The 10,096-nt window shown below is 35.2% G+C and overlaps 1 pseudogene; it reads left to right on the top strand.

The window, feature by feature from the left end:
• The first annotated feature begins 4,737 nt into the window (after positions 1 to 4,737).
• The window catches only part of LOC112829792 (small ribosomal subunit protein uS2-like), a 19,757-nt pseudogene continuing 14,398 nt past the window's right edge, over positions 4,738 to 10,096 (top strand).

Raw genomic sequence — 10,096 nt, 5'->3', positions numbered from 1 at the left:
TATATTAGATGCACCTTATTCTTTTTAGAATAGTTTATTAATTGATTTAGGAGGAATATAAAAGAAATTCTATACTCAGTGTGGTAGGTAGATCAATGGCCTTCAAGTATGTCCAGGCCCTAATCTCCTGAATGTGTGAATGTGTTACTGAAAATAGAAAAAGAAATTCTGCAGATGTAATCAAGGATCTTGAAATTAGAAGATCACTCTTAATTGTCTGAGTGACTCAGTGTAATCATAAGGGTCCTTATAACGGGGAAGTCATAAAAGTCAGAATCAGAGAAAGACTTATGACAATGGAAGCAGAGGACAGAGTAATATACAGGGTCATGAGCCAAAGAATGAAGTTGGCCTCTCAAAGGTGGAAAAGGCAAGGAAAGATATTTCCATTTAGAGCATCCAGAAGGAATACAGCCCTACTGACACTTTCACTTTAGTCCAGTGATACTTTGACCTATAACACTGCAAGATAATAAATTTTCATTGTTTCAAGCCACTAAGTTTGTGGCAATTTGCTACAGCAACAATAGGATAATAATGTACACTGTAAGGGCCCCTGGGTGGCTCAGTTAGTTAAGCGTCCAACTCTTGATTTCGATTGGGGTCCTGGGATCGAACCCCCCATCGGGCCCTGCACCCAATGGGGAGTCTGCTTGAGATTTTCTTTCTCCCTCTGCCCCTCCCCTCACTCTCTCCCTCTCTCCCTCTTTAAAATAAATAAATAAATCTTTTTAAAAAATAATGCATACTGTATTACCACCTATGTTTCTCTTTAATCATACAGATAGAAATTACAACCTAAAAGGATGTATAAAATTAATTTTAATATAGGTAAAGGGAAAAAGAAAAGAATGTGTGTGGTCAGAGATCATCAAGGTCTTTTGTACTATACTATACAAGTGAGATAGACTTTGAGTCAGAATTTCAAAAAATTAAAGCTAAAAATGCATAAACAGAATACCTCTTTATTTAACCAACTTGCACTAAACCTTTCTACCTCCCACGCTACTTCATTTCCCACTAGCCTGCTGGCATCCCAGATTATGTCTCTCAGGTACTAATCAACATTCTTATCATACATTTGTTCTCAGCATCATTTTGGATGCTTTCTGTCCAAAAAGGCACTTGAATTCTGAATTATGTTGCTACCATGGCTGCTGATATCCTGCAGGACAACCCTCATGCCATTGTTAAGGATGTTGGTTCCCAGTATTACCTAAGCTAAAACAAACAAACAAAAATCAAGTAGTAAAAGTGAAGTTGTCTTCTATGGAGGCCTCTTAGTTCCAGGGCCATATAGTTTTTTCCTTGAAGATACTACAAAACTTCTCCTCTTGCCTAACTCCTGAACATTTCCAGTTGCTGAAAACTGAATGAAAATATCTCATTCAGCTTTTGGCCTCCATCTATATCTGTACATGGCTAGGTAGGTATAAGAGTGTTGGGAGCCAGAGAGAAAAGAATCTATCTAACACAGATACCACGTTGTTCAGCCCATTCAAATACAGGTCAAAATTCAGCCCCTGAAATCAAGAAAAACTCCGTTCATTCTTGAACCAATATTTTTTACATAAATTAAATACTTGGGTCTTCCATTTCTAATTATGATAGATATCCTTTCAGAAAAACACTATTTCTGAGAAAAGAAAAAGCTGAATACAAAAGAAAACAAAACAAAAATACCATATTTTAAGGCAACAGGGGCTTTTGAGACAATGAGAACTTGAGGACAGAAGATCACAGAGAAAAGGCACCTGGGGGGATGAAAATGACTCTGAAAGCTCAGGATTTGGCCCAAACTTAGGAAGAGGAAAGATAATATATTAGTGGAAGACTTTCAGCTAAGAAGCGAAGTTAGCATAGCTTTGGGCTATCTCACAGGCTGGCGAAAGAAAAATTAGAGTGTGAAGCTATCAAGACAACAGATGTGAAGGGCCAAGAGAGAAGTGCAAGTAAATAAACTGAACACTGTATTTTCTTCCATTTGAAGCATTTGCTGAAGTCTTAATCTGCACCAGGCAAGAGGCCAAGATATTCAGCAAAAGGTTGCTCAAAACCAGAGTGGATTTTAATATTGCAGAGGGAGGACAGATGGATGGTTCACCAAGAATGAGAGTACCCTAGTAAGTAAAATGAGTTCTCAGTTGGAGAGGGCAAAAGGAGATGATCACTACCTTATAATAACTATGGCCAACTACAGATTATTTTTGTTTTTGCTTTTTAATTGGAGCAAAGGGACTTGACTTCACTTATGCAACCTACCAGAGAATAGGATAGACCTGAGGGGAAAGAATATATTACCATACAAACCTCCACAATTTTTATAAACGTTTTCTACACATCACAACAAGTTGAACCAAGAGAGAGAAAAACAAAAACAATACATATCCAGATGAGCTAGTTATTGCAGTTTTCAAAAATAAACATTAAAACAACTATGGTTACATGTTTCAAGAAAACAGATGACAGTTTAGGATATTTCCAAAGAAGAGCAGTTATTTTTTAAATTAAGTTTAAAAAAAAAACCTGAATGTAATAGTTGAAATAAAAGACCTAAAATGGGTCAGTTTACACATAAACTAGACACAGCAGAGGAGAGGATCAGAAGAACATAGCCAGGTTAATATACGAAATGGGAAATGGGTAAAATTCATAAAAGGTATATGATCTTGGGGGCAAAAGACCTGACCAAGTGTAATTACAGTGCCATAGAGGGAGGGAAAAATGAAGAAGAAGCAATAGTTGAAGAGATATAGAACAATAATTTTCCAAAGCATATGTAATACCGTAAGCTAGGTATTTATAAAGCTACAACAAACTCAAGCAATGTAAATTAAAATAAATCAGTACTCAGATCCACTATAATAAATCTGCTAAAGTTAAAACCCCAAAGATAAATTTTTCAATGCAGTTAAAAAAAAAGACACATTACCTTCAAAGAGCAACATAAGATTGATAAGTGACTGATCAAAAGAAATGATGGAAAACAGAAAGCATTTTTCAAATGGTAAAAGAATAAATGTCTAATATAAAATCGTATAGTCTTCAAAAATAACCTTCAAGAGTAGAAATGATACTGATCTCTTTAATTTACTTTGAAATTTACTTTAATTTACTTTGAAATACATCAAAATAAATAGAATGCATTAATGACTGGATAGAGGTTAAATGAATAGCAAGATAATATGATAAAGCAAATACAGTAAAATATTAATGGTCATATCGAGGGAACGGCTATACTTACTTTCACCATGAAAATCTGTCAACATTAATCTATGCTTGAAAAGTTCATAATAAAAAATTGAGAAAAATGAAAGCATAAAAGCTCTCCTAATGGATGAAAACATCTGAGTAAGAAAACATCTTATATGAAAAAAATGTTCAGTATATTTAGTCATCAAGGACATACTATTTAAAGTTCCAATGAGCTACTACCCCAATTCCTAAAGAATGGTTAAAATTAATTGAACCAACAAAAAGAAAACCAATAACACCAAGTGTTGGCAAGAATTTTTAGCAAAAGGAACACTCATTACTACTGATACTGCCAGTTGTAATAGCTACTAGTCAGAGTTATGTCTGCGTTAGCACCCAGTACTTCCACTTCTATGTGTCTGCAAAGGTACACCATATGACATATACACAACTGAGAATAGCAATAGAATTTATATTAGCCCAAACTGTAAACTAACCATATTCAGTGGATATGTATTTCACCATTGTTTAAGACCCAACAGCCCAAAGGTATAGTATTTCTTAGCTTTATCAAGGTACAATTTATAAAACTATAAGATATTTAAAGTATACATCAAAATATGGCAAGAAAAGACAAACTCCGCTTGATGGAATTGAAATTAGAAGAAATGTCCCAAAGCCCTGATTCCTGATCAATGTTTCAAAGATAGAAACATAAGAAGCTTCTCCCTCATGGATCTACATGGGTCTAATAGGTCCATGAATCTAGCAGGGCATCTAACCTGATGCCCCAGGCCACATTAACCAGAGGGTATTGATAAGCAAGGTAGACAGCTATACCCACATCATTTAGGAAGCTGAAAACAGAGGCACAGGAAGCAAAGGCCTTTATTAGCATTAGTAAGAGAGACTGGAACATGGAAAATAAAATTACCTGTTTCACTGAAATAAATTCTCAAAAGGCCATATAGTTGTCATGAATGGAAAGATGTGTAAACAGGAAAGCATGAGGACAGGTGATTTGTGAAAATACAGACTTAAATTAATAGGTTGACAAGATGGAATTCTTGCCTATGGGAGGATTTTTCCCAGGGAAAATTCTTCCTCATGTCAAGAGGAGAATAATTTCTTTAATTTAGTAAATATTTATAAAATCGATTGAGTTCATAGTCCTGCCCTTTCAGAATAGATGACATCAGGAAGCTCTGTCAATAGGTTACTACAAAATTTCCAAAACTGGGAAGACTAAGAAGAGAATGGTAGATCCTACCCTAAAAGGGATTTATTCAACCTCCATTGACCAAATATATTTCAGTGTGCACACACATTTGAGAAACACTTGTTGGCATTGTCTATGATAATAAATGAAACAAAATCTCTGTCCTCATGGAGCTTGTGTTATAATAAAACTTATTTTCAAAAATCTTGCTACTTGGAGGCTATCTGGACAGGAGCATGAAAACAAGACTAAGTCTGCTCTTGAAAACAGTGTACGGATAGAACCTGAGACTATAAATTAAGTAACAACCTAATTATCGCAATATGGAGGTGAGGTCAGGATACAGCTACTATAGTTACGAGGTTAAATCACATGAAAAAAGACTGTATTTGAGAAGATAGATTGATTCCAGGATCTTCTCTATAATAAATTTGCATATGATACTGGTAGTAAGAAATACAAATTTAAAACAAGGAAGCTGAGATAAAATAAATATTTTCAAAATTAAATAAAAAGTAAATTAAAATATATTAAATATTAATATTTGACTGTAAACGCATACAATATCCTAGCTTATTTTAAAAACCATACTATAAATATATTTTAATCCTGTGCAGATAATTCTAGCACGTATCTCTGCAGCTCAATGAAAACTCAATATTTGGGGATAAACATTCTGGAATAGAAAACAGTATTGATATTGGGCTCTAAAGCAATGCAGTTTATACCTGGAGCTCAGTGAACACAGTATACATCAAATCAAACAGGAACTGTAAAAACAACAAACATCAACAATAAGAACCAACTGATAGTTTGAAGCAGGTACACACACAACACTATTTTGGCTTTTCAAGCCACATCTCTGCCGGTCTCCACTGAATCTCTGCCACCAGGCATAATTCTATTGGCACATAATAGAAAAGTCTTACTTAAATTACTTAAATTATTACTATTTATGGATATATTACATCTCCATTTTCTTTTTTAGTCTGTTCAGTCCACATTTTTACCAAAAGAAAAAGCAAAACTGCCACTTGGCTTTTAGAATATGAAGTTCAACATTAGGTTTTGATGATTTTGAGAAATAATATATGCTCTGGGGTTCCTAAATCTCAATCTTTCTTGGCTTTGAGCATAAGGGAATTTCTAGGAAGGAAAAAACATAGTTCCACATGAAAACTGTATTTTCCAGAGCTTTAAGGATTTTATGTATCAATTTTATTTGTGATTACTGAAAATTTGCTTCAAATATCTGGGCAAATTGCAAGTACAAAATATCAAGATCTTTCTCTTATGAAATGTTCAAAGGGAACTCAGATCTCTGATGGTACAGAACTTACTATGTTACTCTCCATCTTCACATTTGGCTAATGATGAGATTGTATTTTATGATGTAATGTTTGAAATTTTTTATGTCTCAACCTCAGTAGTCCCAGGTAACTTTAAAACTTTCTGTGATGTCAGAGGGTTTATTTAGGCCTTACACCATAAACTTGGGGTTTTCAAACTAAGCTCCACAGATCCTTAGATATAACTTAGAGACTTCTCAAATGTCATGGCAGAGAACAAGGGGGAGCTGGGCATTCAGTGATATGAGACTCCAATTGCACTTCAAGGGAGAAGCCCTGTTTCTTTGTTTTCTCTTTCACTATCAATTTTCTAAGCTTCACATTATAAATGCAGCTAGTAACAGAAAGATTAGTCCTTACTAGTCCTTACACCATTATAGTAATCCAGACAAGACATGAGAGAGGAAAAAAACATATATATATTTCGGGGGTAGAATCAGTAGTACTTGATTAATTACTAAATTTGGCAGACAGTGTAGTACAACAAAGGGAGAAACCAGAATTAGTACCAGAATATAAACTAGAATATGACAAATACTGCATTGAATGCATATAAAAAAGTTCTCAAAATTATATAAATCTTAGAGATCAAGGAAGTCTTCTTACAGAGGGTAGCTTGGTAATATTTACGTGCAGAGTTAAACCATAGAAGTGATAGAATTTTTTCATGTTAATTTTACATGCAGTTAAAGTCATCGAATGATATAATTTTTTTAATGTTAATACTAATGATGGTAACAATTATTCAGTACTGTTTTGTCACAGACACAGTGCAAGGAACATTTCACACAGTATTTCATTACATCTCTATTATTAACGAGGAAATAAAATATCAGTATGGCCATATCACTTCACATTTGCCATATAATGTAACATAATTAAAGGAGTAATATCTCATTATGTTCACAGTTACTTAAGGGGATTATAGAAGGCCATGGGTTATTGAGGATCAGCTTAGAATTCTGCCTAGAACACCACTCAAATCCTTCTTGCATTAAAGACATTCACTATCTTTTCTATCACACTATTATTTTCTACTAACAAATCATACTATGAGCACCAAAGAGATATGCTACTACACAGCCACCAACTCCATAGGCAATCATTGCTATGCTGAGGTTTAATAATCTGTCTGGATGTTTTCCTTGGTGGCACAAGGATCAAAAAATTAAGAGGCACTTCTGAGGGTGACATTCTGTAAATGACCCCCTATTGGGAATGTAGTATATTACACCTACTACCATCCCCATTCTAGAACCATGTTTCCAGGCTCTGCTGAATCTCTGGTCTCTAGGTGAAAATCTCATCTGCAGTTTGCCTCTGGGAATGCTTTTATACATTAGTAATGAAAACAATTTGGGGGAATTTCTTATATATATAGCTAAAGTTACATAGCTTTCAAATAGACCTTTACTAAGTTTGTCATTTGTTGTAGTTCTATTCATCTATAAAAACAAATGGAATGAAGAAAGTAACTATAATTACTGTATATTAATTGTGTCCCTTGAACCTACATTCACCTCTTCTCTGTAAAATTTCATTTTTATTGTACAACAGTTTGCAATTTGAAGGGTACACATACTTAACCCCAAACAAGACAAAACTCTGGCATTTTAAATAATTCAAAATTTCTAAAATTCTACCAGGAAATTGGTCTAAGGGAAATAATCTTTCTTCTAAATAAGGGCAAAAATAATCCCTTTTCATGAGTGAAATGTTATTTTCTACTTTCCTTTTTAAAGATTTTTATTTATTTATTTGACAGAGAGAGACACAGCGAGAGAGGGAACACAAGCAGGGGGAGTGGGAGAGGGAGAAGCAGGCCTCCCGCTGAGCAGGGAGCCCGATGTGGGGCTTGATCCCAGGACCCTGGGTTCATGACCTGAGCCAAAGGCAGAAACTTAATGACTGAGCCACCCAGGCGCCCCATATTTTCTACTTTCATCCCAGGCACCAATCAGTAATATGAGTTATTTTCGGCTTCAAAGTAAAAAGCGATCAGTTGCACATTATTTTCCAGAAAACAAACTCTAAGCCAAACAAAACCAAAACCAACAGCATGATTCAGCTTAATTTAAAGCCCTAGTAATATGGTAAGAAACATGCCCTTAGAAAAGTGTAGAAAAACCACACTTTATAGAACTTTTAATTTTATTGAGTTAGAACCATCAGAGTCACAAGGTCTTCCAGTCCATTGTTTCCATCATTCGAACATGTTGTGCAGCCTGGATGAGTGTGAACTGATGTTCTTATTCTCCAAAGATATATCCCTTCCTGTTCATGAACTATACACATCAAATATCCCAGTGCTGTTCGAGAACAACTTCCTCACATTCAACTAGTACAGCTGTCAGGGATAAAATGTATATGTAAATGTACACATACGCAGTTCCAGGACCCACTTATTTCAAGGAAAAATCAATTTTGTAAATGTCTCTTAGTGAATTAATCAATGCCTAAGCATATGGAATGCTTATGTATTATGTGTTCTGTATTAAATTGATGTAAACATTTGAAATCAAGCTTTTATGCTTCCCAAACTGGTCATTTTATATGATTCAACCTAATGTTATATTTTATTGTAGCATCAAGCTGATGCTATATTAATATTATTATCATTAGTAGTAGTATTAATATTTGAATTTTTTTTCAACTTGAATAAAGGAAAATCTATTTCTTTTTTGTCAGCCCTGTGGTTATTTATTAGGAAAAAAATTAGCTTTTTGTCATAGTCATTTGAAAGATTGGTGTAAAATACATGTAAGTGAATATTTATCTACCTTTCCAGTTTTATCTTCCGCCACTCTATTTACACGTACTCTGAATTCATAGGGGACTTTCTGCCTTTCTTTAGCAAATCTGGCCCAAGGATGTCCATGTTTTCATTTTACTCTTGTAGTTTTCTGTCTCCCCAGTGTCCCCCTAATAACCTTACTGTGAGCGGTACAAGAGAGGCCACATAGAACTTTATCGCCTATTTGAAGCCTTCCTAGAATTGTTCACTCAGAACAGATTTTCCCATCTCTCTGCTCACACGCTAAGACTTGGTTTAACTGTGATTGGATATATGTTATTTTTACCAGTAGAGTGCAAGTTCCTTGAGGTGAGAGATCCTGTCAATTTGTCTGTATGCCATTTGCAGTCAGGGTGATGTCTGTATGCACACAAAAAGTGCTCCATGAATTGAAGATTGCTACTAAACTGCAGTGCATTCCAAACACTAGAAGTACTGTAGCAAATCTCCCAAAGGCATTTTCTTATATTTGGAATGTTCAGTTATCTACTAGTGTTTTCTAATTGCTTTACCACACATTTCCTACTAAATCACCAGGAGTCCCATTGAGATAGTACTGCCAGCAGCTACGTATCTTCCAATTTGTGTTAGAAAATGTTGAAATGTTGCCTTTTTGGTGATGAACTAAACAGTAGGGGCTCTGAATTATTACCATGGCAACAGAGACCAGGGAAACTAAAAAGGGACTGAGAAATTCCAATGGAGGGATGAGAGGGCTGGATGTCCCAACAAAGATGAATTGATAAAAGCCCCCAAGGCCAAGTACTAACCTAAGGTTCTTTGTGATCAGAAGACTATCCTGACGCTGCCCAAAAAGATGAGTCCAACATTCAACCCTAGCTGACTCAAGCTATGCTGACTTAATCCAGGAATCATGTGGTTCCTTCCTAGACTGCTTGCCTTCCTCTGGAACATGGGACAGATTTTTAATCATTCAAAGGTTACCCTGAAATCAATGACCTTCTCACCAATTGCTGCAAGGTGCTTTCAATTCCTCTTCAATTAATGAGCAATTCAAGTCTCCATGGTGACAAGATTTGAACCTTATATTTCATAGGAATTTGAATTCTAATACTTCCAAGATCAGTAACAGTTCAGCTTTCCCAATGTAGAGCTGAGATGGAATTCTCTGCCAGAATGTCTAGACTATTGTGAAAAGAAGAAAGACAATATTGGATCCCTGAGAAAATACTGAAGGAAACTTAAAGATAAGAGTAAATAAAACAGATTGGGCAATTATATTATGTTTTCCCGAAAACTTGTTTTTCTTTTTCTTTTTTTCTTTTTTAAATTGTGTTATGTTAATCACCATACATTACATCATTAGTTTTTGATGTAGTGTTCCATGATTCATTGTTTGCATATAACACCGAGTTCTCCATGCAGTACGTGCCCTCCTTAATACCTATCACCAGGATAACCCATCCCACCACCCCCTCCCCTACAAAAACCCCAAGTTTGTTTCTCAGAGTCCATAGTCTCTCATGGTTCATCTCCCCCTCCAATTTTCCCCCCTTCATTATTCCCTTCCTGCTATCT

This window comes from Callorhinus ursinus, unplaced genomic scaffold (genome assembly GCF_003265705.2).
Source record: "Callorhinus ursinus isolate GAN/ISIS: 27379988/994484 unplaced genomic scaffold, GSC_fseal_2.0 scaffold21, whole genome shotgun sequence".
Lineage (NCBI taxonomy): Eukaryota > Metazoa > Chordata > Mammalia > Carnivora > Otariidae > Callorhinus > Callorhinus ursinus.
The sequence above is the reverse complement of the archived record's forward strand: the minus strand, read 5'-3'. Positions and strand labels throughout refer to the sequence as shown.